Genomic DNA, 14,635 nt, shown 5'->3' on the forward strand with positions numbered 1-14,635 from the left:
TTAGGTTATGTTGTAACAATTTGCTTGTATTCTTTATATCTGACCTATGGTATTTATACAGAAAATGCACCCAAAATACTCTCGGAAATTTCCCAGTTATGAGATGCAGCATTTATGATTACACTTTTAACAATAAATAAAAGTGTGCTAAATACACAACTGATGTTCACAACAACGAATTCTCTTTGATATTTGAAAAGGAAAATAAACAATGAAGTAGAAGTTAGATCTCGTACTGACTGCATTTACATTTATTAGCCTCTAACACCAAGGGCCAGTTGTACAATCTTCGCTTAGCAGCCAGTTAAGCACTAGTCTTGCAAGATGGCAGAAATAGTGACAGACTGTGATGATGATATTGCGGCTGAAGTGTTCATGAGAACGAGGAAGAAGAAAATGAGATGATGCCAATTCCGAATTTATATCCAGATTCTGCTTTATCAAAAGAAGCCGTGTTTCGTCTTTTCAGTGTAGTACTTGAGAAAGTGGAGCTAGTAACAGACGGGTGAGACTATTTCTCTTTTTTATTAAATAATACAGTTTATTTGTACTAATATGCATTTGACTTCAGTACTTCATGAACTCCATTGTGTTATTTATGTAAATCAGGCACATTAAAATAAAAGATCGTGCAGAAATAATCTTGTTTATGTGGCATGTGTTCCAATTGCTGCGGTAGGGGAAAGGACTGTTTCATTATATGTAGCAGACAGCACCATAATAGACTTAACCAAATAGAAAAAACCACAACAGTTACGTTTGTACTATTTGTTCTAACAGCCTTTTCTGATTTAGACAAAACATCAATTTTTTGTACTGTAAAATGTTTTGATAATACAGTTGTGCCCCAGTTTCACTCAGCCACATTATGTCAATAGCAAAAAAATATTGTAGCATTCTGTTTTCTACTGGGTTTACCCATTTTTGTAAACACCACAGCAGTGTCAGAACAACTTTCCACATCTCAGTGAAAATATTGGGATGACTGGCCCATTAATGCTTCAGAGCAACTTAAGCCCTTGAACCTAATTGTGCTTACTCACGCTAAGTTTAACGTAGTAAAATTAAGAGGAAAGTTAGAGTCTTTAAGTGATGCTTCCCAGTATTGAACATAGCTGCTGTGTATTTCTATGATTAGTGTTATCCACATAAGGTCACCCATATTTATCATAAAATAATAGCTATCAATGTATGTTACAAGAGCAGAACAGGAATCTAGTCACTGAATCTGCACAGTTGTAGCATGTAGATGGAGTACTTGGAATGCGATGTTTTTCACTTTCCTTAAACATCAAGTTTTTTCAGTGTCCTTTATATCAAACTGTAGCTAGTTGATGGTAAATTAAATTGAAATATATTGAACTTGAGTGAAGTACTAATTTTATGAAATTGATGGCTTATTATGATAGTTTAATGTAACACGAAGTTTGATAGTACACTAATGTACCAAGTTCAATCAGTCACATCTATAACAGAAAATACTGTTCACGCTTATCTCCCATTGGGACAACAACTTTCCATCTTTTAGTGAATGCTTCACAGCAACAAAATTGTCCATTATGTAACATTATTCCCATAAATATGTAAATTATTTGTGCTTACTCAAGTTGGTTTAACACAGCAAAATTAACTGGAAAGTCAGTTTTTTAAGAAAGATATAGCAGATACCTTTTTTATTTCTCAGTTATTAGTATTATCCACATAAACATATCCATATCCATATTTATCACAAAAAATTGTCATTTTTATTTTTTAAGAACATCGTTACTTGCCATTCAGCCAACAGGAATCTTTAGTTTTTGATTCTAATTAATCATAACAGTGGAGGCAGAGACTGACAAGTTATGTTTTTAAATTTCTCTTGAACTGTCTCATGTCATTCTACTCTTTTTTTTTCAGAAATGAGTGTTCCACCAATGGACCTGCTACTACAGACACTCAGATACTTTGCCTCTGGTGATTTCCTTCTCTCCATTGAAGACTTAATTGGTATAACTGATAAGGGGCAGCCAGCAGGATTATTAAGGGGATGTGTATGCATGAACAACATGCTTGAGAGACAGTTTTTTCAGTTATTTCTTTTCTCTGATATATGTAAATGAAAATAAAATTAAATCAATGTATATTAATATTTTTTATTCTGAAATCAGTTGCTTTAATTTTTGTTCTGATCCTAATTATGAGCTCTTTTTCAGTTCTTAAATTCTCTGGTTCTTGTCAAGCTACTTTTAGTTTTGAAGGAGCACCATATGCAACTCTGCTAATTCTTTCACATTTGAGAACATGTATTTTTATTCTGAAAACAAAACTGACAGCTCTAAGCTGAGATGACTCAAGAAAAAGAATACAGTGAAGCTGTCACATCTTCAGTTACTTCTCCTTCTTAACCAGATTACATATAGCTGCTAGAGATGATTACACTAGCCAAAATTATGCATGAAATAGTTACAATTTCTCAGACATTTGTGGAGAGACAATGACAGCCTCCAGTTTGATATGTGCCATAGGTACATTTCTACTCCAGGATTATAAAAAAAGATAATGGTTACTCATCATAAATGTTGACCTCTTATTCTTCATATATGTTTATTAAGCATCACACCATAGGAGCAGGATTTATATATGCCAAAGAAGTGCAAAGTGGATGCAAAAATAGTGTTCAGTAATTCAGCAAGGATATTTCCTGTAGAACACCCACTGTTGCTGTAATGAATTAACCATTCTAAGATGCTACTAGCCAGTAACATCTCCGAGAATTTTCAGTCAAATCAATATCTGTGTTGTCACAGTTTATTGGAGATCACTATTTACCATACAGCTACGTTTTATGTTGTGTAGAAAGGTTTCATCTGAATCGAACTGCCTGTGGCGTCTTTCTGTTGACAACTCTATCAAATGGTGTATTTCATAGTACATAATTTGGAACTTATATTTTATGTATGGGGCTGCACCAAACTGTCGTCTCTGCTACCTTTTCTGGGCATAATATTTACGTGTATCTTTCTTACAAAAGGGGGAAAAAATTGTTCCGTCTGTTACAGCTGTTCTGTCGATCTATACGAAGTTGTCTGTGAATGGAAACTGTTGCATATTTTTCCCATACTTTATTCAGAAATCTAGAAAGATCTCTTACTGGTCGAGCAACAAATACCTGATCCTTTAACTAATTTCAACATGGGTTGTTATATTTTTATACACATAAGTACCCCAATAACTTAGTTAAATGTCTGGCACTAATATTTCAGTGAATGAGACCTCAGCAGTTTTCTGCTACACTCTTTAACTCATTTACAGTATCTACCAGCCTCAAAGTATCCTCAAGCAAATAGTCTTGCGATCTGGAACGCTTATCAATAATGTTTGACATGCTATTTCTGCAGACGACGACTTGTAAATATGAAATGACATACGCGAAAATACCAGGAGTGCTCTACAGTTGTTGCCAACTGGACATGAACGCTATTGTGAGGATAATTAACTGGGGAATAAAACGGCGTCATACAAGGCGCGCTCCAAGTTAACCCGTGGTTAGCCTATTCCTCGGTTAGCTATCTCCGGCCCCAAAAACAAGGCTGTATAAAACGGGAGCAAATGTTACCTGTTACGCACGTATAAATATCGTTCATCTGCTTTCCATACCTTCGCTAGTATGTCTCACTTTTCAGTTCTAACGAACACGTTACAGCCATTTGTTTCACAGAATGTACAACTTGTAATTGTGACTTACCCATGTGTAACAAAACACAAGAACTTATGGGACCATTGAAAAATAACATCACATAAGAAAATTAGAAACGCAGACTTAATGTTAGTCTTCTGTCTTGGGCAAAAGGAGATTCCTCTCAACTTGATGATGTACTACAAGGACCTAATAAACTGAACTGAATTTATTCGATATTTCAAAGCCAGCCATAGCTTAAATAGTAGTTCTTTAAGTTCGTGATGCATTAGATGGAGAATTCTGTAGATGCGACTACATTATGCAAATAAATTGAAGTAGATTTTTGTAGTGCATTGAAATTGCCAGTACCCGTTAGAGTAACTTTAAAATAAACTATAGAAGAGCGTAGAAATTAAAAATTTTTACATACACCACTCCGATTTCAAATATGTCTCTACACTGCTCCAGAGGGTAGAGTAAAATGAGTTAAGTAACATAAAATATAACTTTGATTCTATAAGTTCTAGGGCGCTGTTGACCAATTAAGTATAATAATATATCCTCTGTGCCTTGTAGTGAGTTAATCTGACTTAAATGCGGTCGTTTAGCACAGCTGTGTTAGAGAGAAACACGCTGGTTTAACTTTTTATTTTTTCCTCCGTTAAAATGAAATATCTTAAGCTGGGGAAAATACTACATCTAAATCTTCATCTACAGTTAGCTATAAATACCCTGCAAACCATTGTGAAGTTTGTGGCATAGGGTACTTCCCAATGTACCACTTATTAGCACTGTTGTCTGTCCACTGTTACGGGCACGGAATGCCAAAATAAAAGTAGTGCAAGACTCGTGTTACGATACGGAAACAAAGAACGACAGCAATGCTCCAAGTGCCCTGGCACTTGCGGGATGCAGAATGACATGCGGAAATGTTGCCACGAATGGTGCCACTTTATGAACACAAATCCACACATAGTAAGAAACGAACAATGCAGTCACAAAAGTACACAGAAAGTCGTATGCGAGAGTGTGCTTAATTCTTGTAATTTCGGAGAACATTCTCAGGGTTGCATGAATAAAGCAATTCGGAGAACATTTTTCACCTGAGAATGTTATCAGCTTGAGCATAAGGGTGAAGGAAGTTGCTCAACGCTGAGAACATTTTCCAGTTTCGTATGAATAAAACTAGACAAGATTTTCACAACATTCTCTGATTTTTTGAAGAGAGGTACGTAACATGCGCCTAGTTGAGAACGGTCAGTTGAAGTTCGATTTATCGAGTTTTTTTTAAAAGTAAAGTTGCAGAATTTGTATTGCTTGGAAGCAAAAAACGATATATTTAGTCCAATGATATACTGAAGAGAGAAATTGTGGTAGATTATACAGGTTTAACGATAAAAATATTATTTTGTCGATGAATGACGCAACAATCCACAATTTAGCGAACGAATCACTTCCTTCCCGATAATCGTGATAGAAGGGGACGACCTTTCAAGCAAAGTAAAAATGAAAACTTTTTGTGTTATTTGGAAGACCCAGGTTTTCAGTCTGGTGTAGGAGAAGACTAAGTTATACACAAGACCGTGGCGCTGAGATTCTTATATGTTCTTCATCATATTACTCAAAAATCACCTTTGTGGGTCCTATTTTCTAGAAACGTAGAACTAGAAACAATAGCAGTTAAGCAGCAACCACGTTATCAGTTTTCATGCACAGTAGGGACCCTCGATTGCACGTACATGCTAATCATGAAAGCTACCGTACATGGAGACGAATACATGAACTGAAAGCTTTTCTGATATCAGTGTGCAGGCGATGTGTGATTATAGTGAACTATATACTAATGGCAATGCTTCATGATCTGGCTCCGTACATGAGGGACTGATGACCTTGGAAGTTAAGTACCATAGTGCTCAGAGCCGTACATGAGACTAAGATATGGAAAAACCTTGATGTGTGCCATGTACTAAGAGACAACTTGTGTAATGCTTAAATTTTAAGAGATGAAAGATATGGCGTTGCATGATGTTTAATGACACCATTCCAGAATCCTCAGACACCTGATTAAAGGGCCTGCAAGTCTTCAGCATAGCAGAACGAAGCTGTTTTGGAAAATTCAGGAGAAGAGATGATTATTTCACTAGGTAACTACAGCAACAGTGACACTTCAAACATCTGTCATAATGACGGGAGTGATGTCAATGGAGTTTTTCCATTATCACCATAGAAATGAAACACAGATGGATTCAGCAGCCTGTTTGGAGTGCATAGTTTGTAACTGAAAGTAGCTACATAACAGAATTGTATTGCTATAAGTTTTGAAATTTTAATAAGAAGGCCTTAGCAGTAACTAATTCCATATGAAGTTCATTTCAGGAATTCAGTCTGTACCGCACAAAATAAATGTTGCTGCAATATTAATGTGATGTGTTTTGTATCGCTTTTGTTCATTCTCACAGTCAATTGTCCTATTGAAGATACGTTTTCTCACAGCATCAGTCTTAAGTTTTGTTATGTTGGAAATAAATAGGATGATCAGATAAATTAATAACTGGTTAATTACAAATCTAGTGATCTGTTTCTCATAACGAAACGGCACGGACGACCGTCTTAGTACAGAGTATTCTAAAGTGACTTTGCAACTTGAACTACATACATAATTTTACTGAGAAGACCTATACAAGTGTTACAGGTGTCATCTTGTAGCAAAATACTGCAAGTTCCGTTCTATACATTCACTTTCACTTTAACTTCCAATCTGAATGAATGTGTCTGTCATTGGCCAAACTGCAAACGTCCCATCTGACATAAAATCTTGCCACTCTTTATTCAGCATATCAGGCGCCACTTCCGCAATTTCAGTCTTTACAGCTTAGGTGGTATCCTTTTCGTAACACTCTACAGAGTGTAGACTGAGGGAATCCAAGCTCTCGTGACTCATGATGCTTTGATTTCCTTAGAAATCCAAGCTCTCGTGACTCATGATGCTTTGATTTCCTTAGACCTCGAACAAAACTCTCACTCGCTCGACAACAACCTCAGAATCTTGTAGGCGACCTGGAGATTTGTTGTGATGAATGCTGCAGCCAGTTAGAACGAAATTCAGGAGGAATAAATCGTAGGCCTACTAGCAACTTCCTCACGGTACTCCGTACGAAATTGTTATACCCCTGTTGCTGACTCTTTTTTTTTTCGTCCAAAACGCGCAACGAGCATATTCTGATCCTGAGAAGTCTACTGTTCCGGTTTTCAGTTTTGTGTCGTTGCTAGTAGCGGAATTCGGTACTAGAACAATAGGCGAATGAAACTTTTACTACAATATCGCACTTTATGCACTAGATTTTCAATTTCATAGTCGTTGCTAGAGACGTTATTCGGTACTGCAACCATAAGTGAATGAAACTTGAAGTATTTTGTTAGAAGATGGCACCTTAACCGTACGTCTAAGTCGTCTCAGTAAAATTCTATATGAATGTGAAGTTCTAAAGTACCTTTAGAATCATTCTATTCTTAACGCACGACCATTGTGTGTCTTACTTAACCAAAATTAACTCGTGTTAGAAAACTCTGACAGAGTTTCAGTGATGAAAAAGTGACATATTCGTAAGAGTTCGTTAACATTATGTGCTCACATAACATCAATAACAAAAAAGTTTCCCGCATGTCGAAAATTCGGTAGTATCGTCAAAATGCATTTTCGTAAACTGTCTGTAATCGTCTTAATAATTTGTTGCTGCACATAAAACATGAATCGGAACATAATCCAATTCTTCCAGCACACATTGATGGCAGTTCCATATTTGTACAGTGAATAGTTTGTCCGAGTGGGCGAGTTGAATAAACTGGAAGATTATGCACGTATTCTGTGCGAGACGAGTCACACAACGCATACCGAGAATCTTCTCAAGAAGGACGGGAAGTAATTAGAAAGAAATGTCTCGTCAGAGAATATGTTTAGAACTTTTTGTTAATGCGAAATTGAGAAGTTTCTCAGAGAATATTCTTTTGCTTTGAGAATCTCCTCTGGAGAATGTCCTTTTTGCTCTTCGTACGACCCAATAACGAAACAGCGAGACAAAGACAATAATCAACATAATGAGATATACTCGTTCATTGTTCTTAATGTCGATTTTGTATGTCTACACCGTTTTGGCGGTCCAGCGCAGAACACCGTGGAGGGGATAGGAATGGGACCCTACTCCAGAGCTTAATCTTACAGAAATGTGGGACACTGAAGCGGCCTACTGTAGCGAGAGCGGGGTGAAGGCAATACTTGAAGCAGTTGACTGGATGTCGAAGTTCGCAGAGAAGGTAGGATGACTGGCCCGACAGTCTGTGTCACTAGAGGATGGTGTGGCTGAAGGAACCACTAATAACTATGGTTAGTTGTCTTCTTCCACATGGTTCCTCAACATTCAGGCTGACTTGAGGCACAGAATGGAGACGGATTACCATTAGGTAATATGGTAAACATTTGTTACCATTGTTGGAGTTCTTTCTGGGGCCGGAATATGGCTCCTTGAGTGCAGCATGAACTGTTTGGTCTCAGAGAGTCACATATGTGCAATCGCTTAATGCGTTAGACACGAAAACTTGCCGCACAGTGTGAGTTTGATGAGATGGTGTACGGGTGTGAGCTATGTGATGTCTATTTTATTTACCAAGGTCGGCAATTCTGAGGTTAAGCCGGTGGAGAAGGCAAGAGGAAGGCCACAGCAGTGTCAGACATTCACCACACAAAAGATCGGCGAGAGAGGTTGTCAGATCATCCTTACAAACTCTCCATACACCTACTAGAACCCATGTTAATGCTTTGGTCCGCTGCAAATCGTGACACATCAACACGGTTTTCAGGGTTTGGTGCCACCTTTCAATCACCCCATTATTTTAAGGCTGGTAGATAGTTGTGTAGAAGCTGCTGTACCGATGCTTAACACTTGCAGTGTCAGCAGCCAACATCACTTCAGTGCTATGAAGGTGCCTAAAACATAGGGGGCAATTCTGCGAAAGACAGTGTGTCATGCTCGACCGCCCACCAGGAGGTGGCCCAAGCACTGCTAGAGGCCACGGACCACACAGACCTATTCTCGTCTGCAAGACATGTGATCGAAAATAAACCCAGCTGTATCCTAATACTGAGTAGTATCTAGGGCATCTCTTGGACCATACCAGACCAGTTCACTCTTAGTGAATTTTCCTTGGCCAGGAACCTATTCTGCATTCTGCAAGGAGTCCATCAATCAGGATTCTCATTCGAGAGCCACCTCCGTGATGTCACTGCCATTCAAGTCTAGCTTTGCAAAGCCAGGAGCTGCTAGCTGTAGACTTAGAGTGTTTGTGGCCTTCTTGTTGAATAAGATGGGGACTATGTCGTCATGGCAGACTTTTGGACTTGTCAGTCTATTCCAACTTACAAATGGCTACATGTCAGACTTAGACGGTTTTGCTCCCTATGGCACTTAAATTTTGTTCATTCAGTTTGCACTTTAACTTTGAGCGTCCTGTGGGACTTAGACTTTTATAAAGAGTGTATTTAAGGAATTTAATGACAATGTAATCGAACTTCAGCCACCAGAAGTATTACTGCTATATTTTAAGAAGTCACTTATATTTTGCTTCAGTCCACATCGGAGTAGATAGGCTATTAATCTTTGATAAATAAACTTCTTTAATCATTACTACCTGGATGTTTTTTGTGCTTATTGGAAGCATTGCACTCCACACAATGCGCACAATTCTGTTGGAGGACATATTAGTTGGCGATGAGGTTTTATGCTCACATAACGCTCACAGATGTGCTCTAATCCAGGTTTTCAGCGTTTGTTTGTGTTATCCACTTAACTGGGGACTCATTAAAACATTGCTTACAACATTACAGAACCAGTGGGGTCAGGGATTTTCTCTGTCTCGTGATGACTGGGTGTTGTGTGATGTCCTTAGGTTAGTTAGGTTTAAGTAGTTCTAAGTTCTAGGGGACTGATGACCATAGATGTTAAGTCCCATAGTGCTCAGAGCCATTTTTTTAACAGAACCAGTGAATCCCTCTATCCAGTTGTATGCTGCGATAGCAATGGAAATATTATCGATGGAAGTGCTGCTAAAGCAGAGTTAATAAGCACAGCCTTCCGAAATTCCTTCACCAAAGAAGACGAAGTAAATATTCCAGAATTAGAATCAAGAAATCAAGAACAGTTGCTAATATGAGTAACTTAGACGTCGGTATCCTCGGAGGCGTGAAGCAATTTGAATCGCTCAATAAAAGCAAGTCTTCCAGTAAAGACTGTATACCAATAAGGTGCCATTGAAGTATGCTGATGCAATAGCTTCATATTTAACAATCATATACAGCCGCTCGCTCGACAAAAGATCCGTACCCAGACTGGAAAGTTGCACGGGTCGCACCAATATTCAAGAAAGACAAAAGAAATAATTCACTAAATTACAGATTCATATCACTAACGTCGATATACACCAGGATTTTGGAAAATATATTGTATTTGAATATACCTCGAAGAGAATGTCTCTTCACACACAGTCAACACGGATTTATAAAACATCGTTCTTGTGAAATGTTGAGTGCTATCGACAAGTGATTTCAGATTGATTCCGTATTTCCAGATTTCCAGATGGCTTTTGACACAGTACCTCACAAGCAGCTTGTAATCAAATTGCGCACCTATGGAGTATCACCTTAGTTATCGGACTGGATTCGTGATTACCTGTCAGAGAGATCATAATTCGTGGTAATTTACAGATTCAAATGGCTCTAAGTACTATGGGGATTAACATCGGAGGTCATCAGTCCCCTAGACTTAGAACTACTTAAACCTAACTAACCTAAGGACATCACATACATCCATGCCCGAGGCAGGATTCGAACTTGCGACCGCAGCAGCAGCGTTGTTCCGGACTGGAGCGCCTAGAACCGCTCTGCCACAGCGGCCGGCAGTAATTTACGAAAAATCATCGAGTAAAATAGAAGTGATTTCTGGGGTTCCCCAAGGTAGTGTTACAAGCCCTCTGTTCCTTATCTACATAAACGATTTAGGAGACTATCTGAGCAGCCGTCTTAGGTTTTTTGCACATTATGTTGTCGTTTATCGTCTAGTTAAGTCACCTGAAGATCAAAAGCAATGGCAAAACGATTTAGATAAGGTATCTTTATGGAACAAAAATTGACGATTGCCCCCAAATGAAGAAAAGTGTGAGGTCATCCAGGTGAGTACTAAAAGGAATCCGTTAAACTTCTGTTACACGATAAATCTATCAAATCTAAGGGTGGTAAATTCCTGTAAATAGCTAGGAATTACAATTACGAACAAATTAAATTGGAAAGACTACATAGAAAATGTTGTAGGGAAGGCGAGCCAAAGACTGCGTTTTACTGGCACCACCCTTCGAAGATGCAAGAGATCTACTAAGGAGACTACCTACACTGCGCTTGACCGTCCTCTTTTGGAGTACTTGCCAGATAGGGTTAACGGAGAGACAGGCACGGACACAAAACAGGATCTGGGGTGGACATCATTAAAACAAAGGCGTTTCCGTTGCGGGCGGAATCTTCTCACGAAATTTCAATCACCAACTTTCTCCTCTGAGCGCGAAACGTTTTTGTTGACGCCGACCTACATGGGGAGAAATGGTTATGATAATAAAATAAGGGAAATCAGAGCTCCCACCGAAAATATATAGAAGTCCGTTTTTGTTCGCGAAGTGTTCGAGATTGGAGTAATAGAGAATTATTGTGAAGTTGGGTCGATGAACCCTCTGCCAGGTATTTAAGTTTGATTTGCAGAGTAGGCACGAAAGTATATATGTAGGTGCATATATGTGTGGAGTGCCTTTCGTGAATTGACTTCATGTAATGTAACGTGGTACTTTTATGACAAGCTCCATAAGATACGTGAAATACTGTATTTTACATAATAGGTGAAATTAATTGTAGTCTCTCCACTCCACTCCTCATTATCTTCACGTTCTTTCCTTAGATCGGATGATAGCGCCATAAGACCTTTGAAACCTGTCACCTCAGAACAGTGGAAGTTCCCATAGTGCGATAGCGGCGTACGAAGTTCGTTCTTCATTTCCGACCGAGAGAATTGCTATCTCTATTCTCATAAATGAAACGACCTGGGCACCCACTTGTATTGATAAAAAAACTATAGACAGCACTGCCGTTCTTGATGAACTCTGGCTTTCAAATGTGGGTTTCGTTCGCTAGTGCTATCGCCCCACTATGGAAGACTGGTGCACATCTTTTTCGGCACCGGAATCTAAGATAGCACTCATTGCACACCCTTTCCCACACGATTAAACTTAGCGTGTTTAAGAACCTTTATCAGCTCCTCTCCAGGCAGCCTGTCGCAATAGCCACTCGTGGCAGCCAGGACCTGAATCAAATCGAATCTGGTCTACATCTATACTGTTCAAACCACTTTACAGTGCGTGGTGAAGGATATTTCTAGTACCACTTTCTGATCCCCTTTACCACTCACAAATGACACATAGTAAAAATATCGGTGAACCTCCATATTAGCACTACCTAACATCTTCAGTTACCACACTCCTGCTCATTTCTGTTACATGATGAGGTGACGAAAGTCACGGGATTCCTCGTGGTGATGTTGTGAACTAGATCAGTTGGACTTCGGACTTCAAGGTCAACACAGGATGGGGCTTCTGTCTATAACAACTCAAATTGTTTAAATAAACAATGCACACAAAATAAAGACTTATGTCCATCCTATCCAGCAACCCATTACAGACTGAGTCCTCTTCCCATCAATGTCCAGATGGGAGAGGGGATGGAAATTTGAACTTTCTGTCATGGGATCACTGCGATATTGGCACATCTATGGCCGCAATCTTGGATCCGCTATCTTGAATACATTCAGCAACAATGCAGAGTGGGGTCGTGTTGTCTTTGTCCCACTATTTGCGTTGTCCGTGGTGACATGTAATGCTTGAAATTCGGTATCCTCGGCTCACACTCGACATAGTGGATCCAGGAATATTGAATTCCCTAACGATTTCCGAAATAGAATGTCCCATGCATCTAGCTCCAACTACCATTCCACGTTCAAAATCTGTTAATCGATGTCGTGCAGCCATAGTCACGTCGGAAAACTATTCCCATAAATCACCTGCGTTCAGTTGATAGCTCCACCAATGCACTGCCCTTTTATACCTTCTGTATGTCCGGGAGGGGACTGCCAAGGGGGAGGTTATCATGAGAAAAAGATTGAATAATCTACGAAAGGATAACGTTCTACGCGTCGGGGCGTGGAATGTCAGAAGCTTGAACGTGGTAGTGAAACTAGAAAATCTGAAAAGGGAAATGCAAAGGCTCAATCCAGATATAGTAGGGGTCAGTGAAGTGAAGTGGAAGGAAGACAAGGATTTCTGGTCAGATGAGTATCGGGTAATATCAACAGCAGCAGAAAATGGTATAACAGGTGTAGGATTCGTTATGAATAGGAAGGTAGGGCCGAGGGTGTGTTACTGTGAACAGTTCAGTGACCGAGTTGTTCTAATCAGAATCGACAGCGGACCAACACCGACTACGATAGTTCAGATATACATGCCGACGTCGCAAGCTGAAGATAGAGAGAATGTATGAGGATATTGAAAGGATAATGCAGTATGTAGAGGGGGACGAAAATCTAATAGTCATGGGCGACTGGAATGCAGGAGAATACGGGCTTGGGACAAGGAATGAAAGAGGAGAAAGACTAATTGAGTTCTGTAACAAGTTTCAGCTAGTAATAGCGAATACCCTGTTCAAGAATCACAAGAGGAGAAGGTATACTTGGAAAAGGTCGGGAGATACGAGAAGATTTCAATTAGATTACATCATGGTCAGACAGAGATTCCGAAATCAGATACTGGATTGTAAGGCGTACCCAGGAGCAGATATAGACTCAGATCACAATATAGTAGTGATGAAGAGTAGGCTGAAGTTCAAGACATTAGTCAGGAAGAATCAATACGCAAAGTAGTGGGATACGGAAGTACTAAGGAATGACGAGATACGTTTGAAGTTCTCTAACGCTATAGATACAGCAATAAGGAATAGCACAGTAGGCAGTACAGTTGAAAAGGAATGGACATCTCTAAAAAGGGCCATCACAGAAGTTGGGAAGGAAAACATAGGTACAAATAAGGTAGCTGCGAAGAAACCATGGGTAACAGAAGAAATACTTCAGTTGATTGATCAAAGGAGGAAGTACAAATATGTTCCGGGAAATCAGGAATACAGAAATACAAGTCGCTGAGGAATGAAATAAATAGGAAGTGCAGGGAAGCTAAGACGAAATGGCTGCAGGAAAAATGTGAACACATCGAAAAAGATATGATTGTCGGAAGGACAGGCTCAGCATACAGGAAAGTCAAAACAACCTTTGGTGACATTAAAAGCAACGGTGGTAACATTAAGAGTGCAACGGGAATTCCACTGTTAAATGCAGAGGAGAGAACAGATAGGTGGAAAGGATACATTGAAAGCCTCTATGAGGGTGAAGATTTGCCTGATGTGATAGAAGAAGAAACAGGAGTCGATTTAGAAGAGATAGGGGATCCAGTATTAGAATCGGAATTTAAAAGAGCTTTGGAGGACTTACGGTCAAATAAGGCAGAAGGGATAGATAACATTCCATCAGAATTTCTAAAATCATTGGGGGAAGTGGCAACAAAACGACTATTCACGTTGGTGTGTAGAATATATGAGTCTGGCGATATACCATCTGACTTTCGGAAAAGCATCATCCACACAATTCCGAAGACGGCAAGAGCTGACAAGTGCGAGAATTATAGCACAATCACCTTAACAGCTCATGCATCGATGTTGCTTACAAGAATAATATACAGAAGAATGGAAAAGAAAATTGAGAATGCGCTAGGTGACGATCAGTTTGGCTTTAGGAAAAGTAAAGGGACGAGAGAGGCAATTCTGACGTTACGGCTAATAATGGAAGC

The sequence above is a fragment of the Schistocerca piceifrons genome, chromosome 8 (assembly GCF_021461385.2).
Source record: "Schistocerca piceifrons isolate TAMUIC-IGC-003096 chromosome 8, iqSchPice1.1, whole genome shotgun sequence".
Taxonomy (NCBI): Eukaryota; Metazoa; Arthropoda; class Insecta; order Orthoptera; family Acrididae; genus Schistocerca; species Schistocerca piceifrons.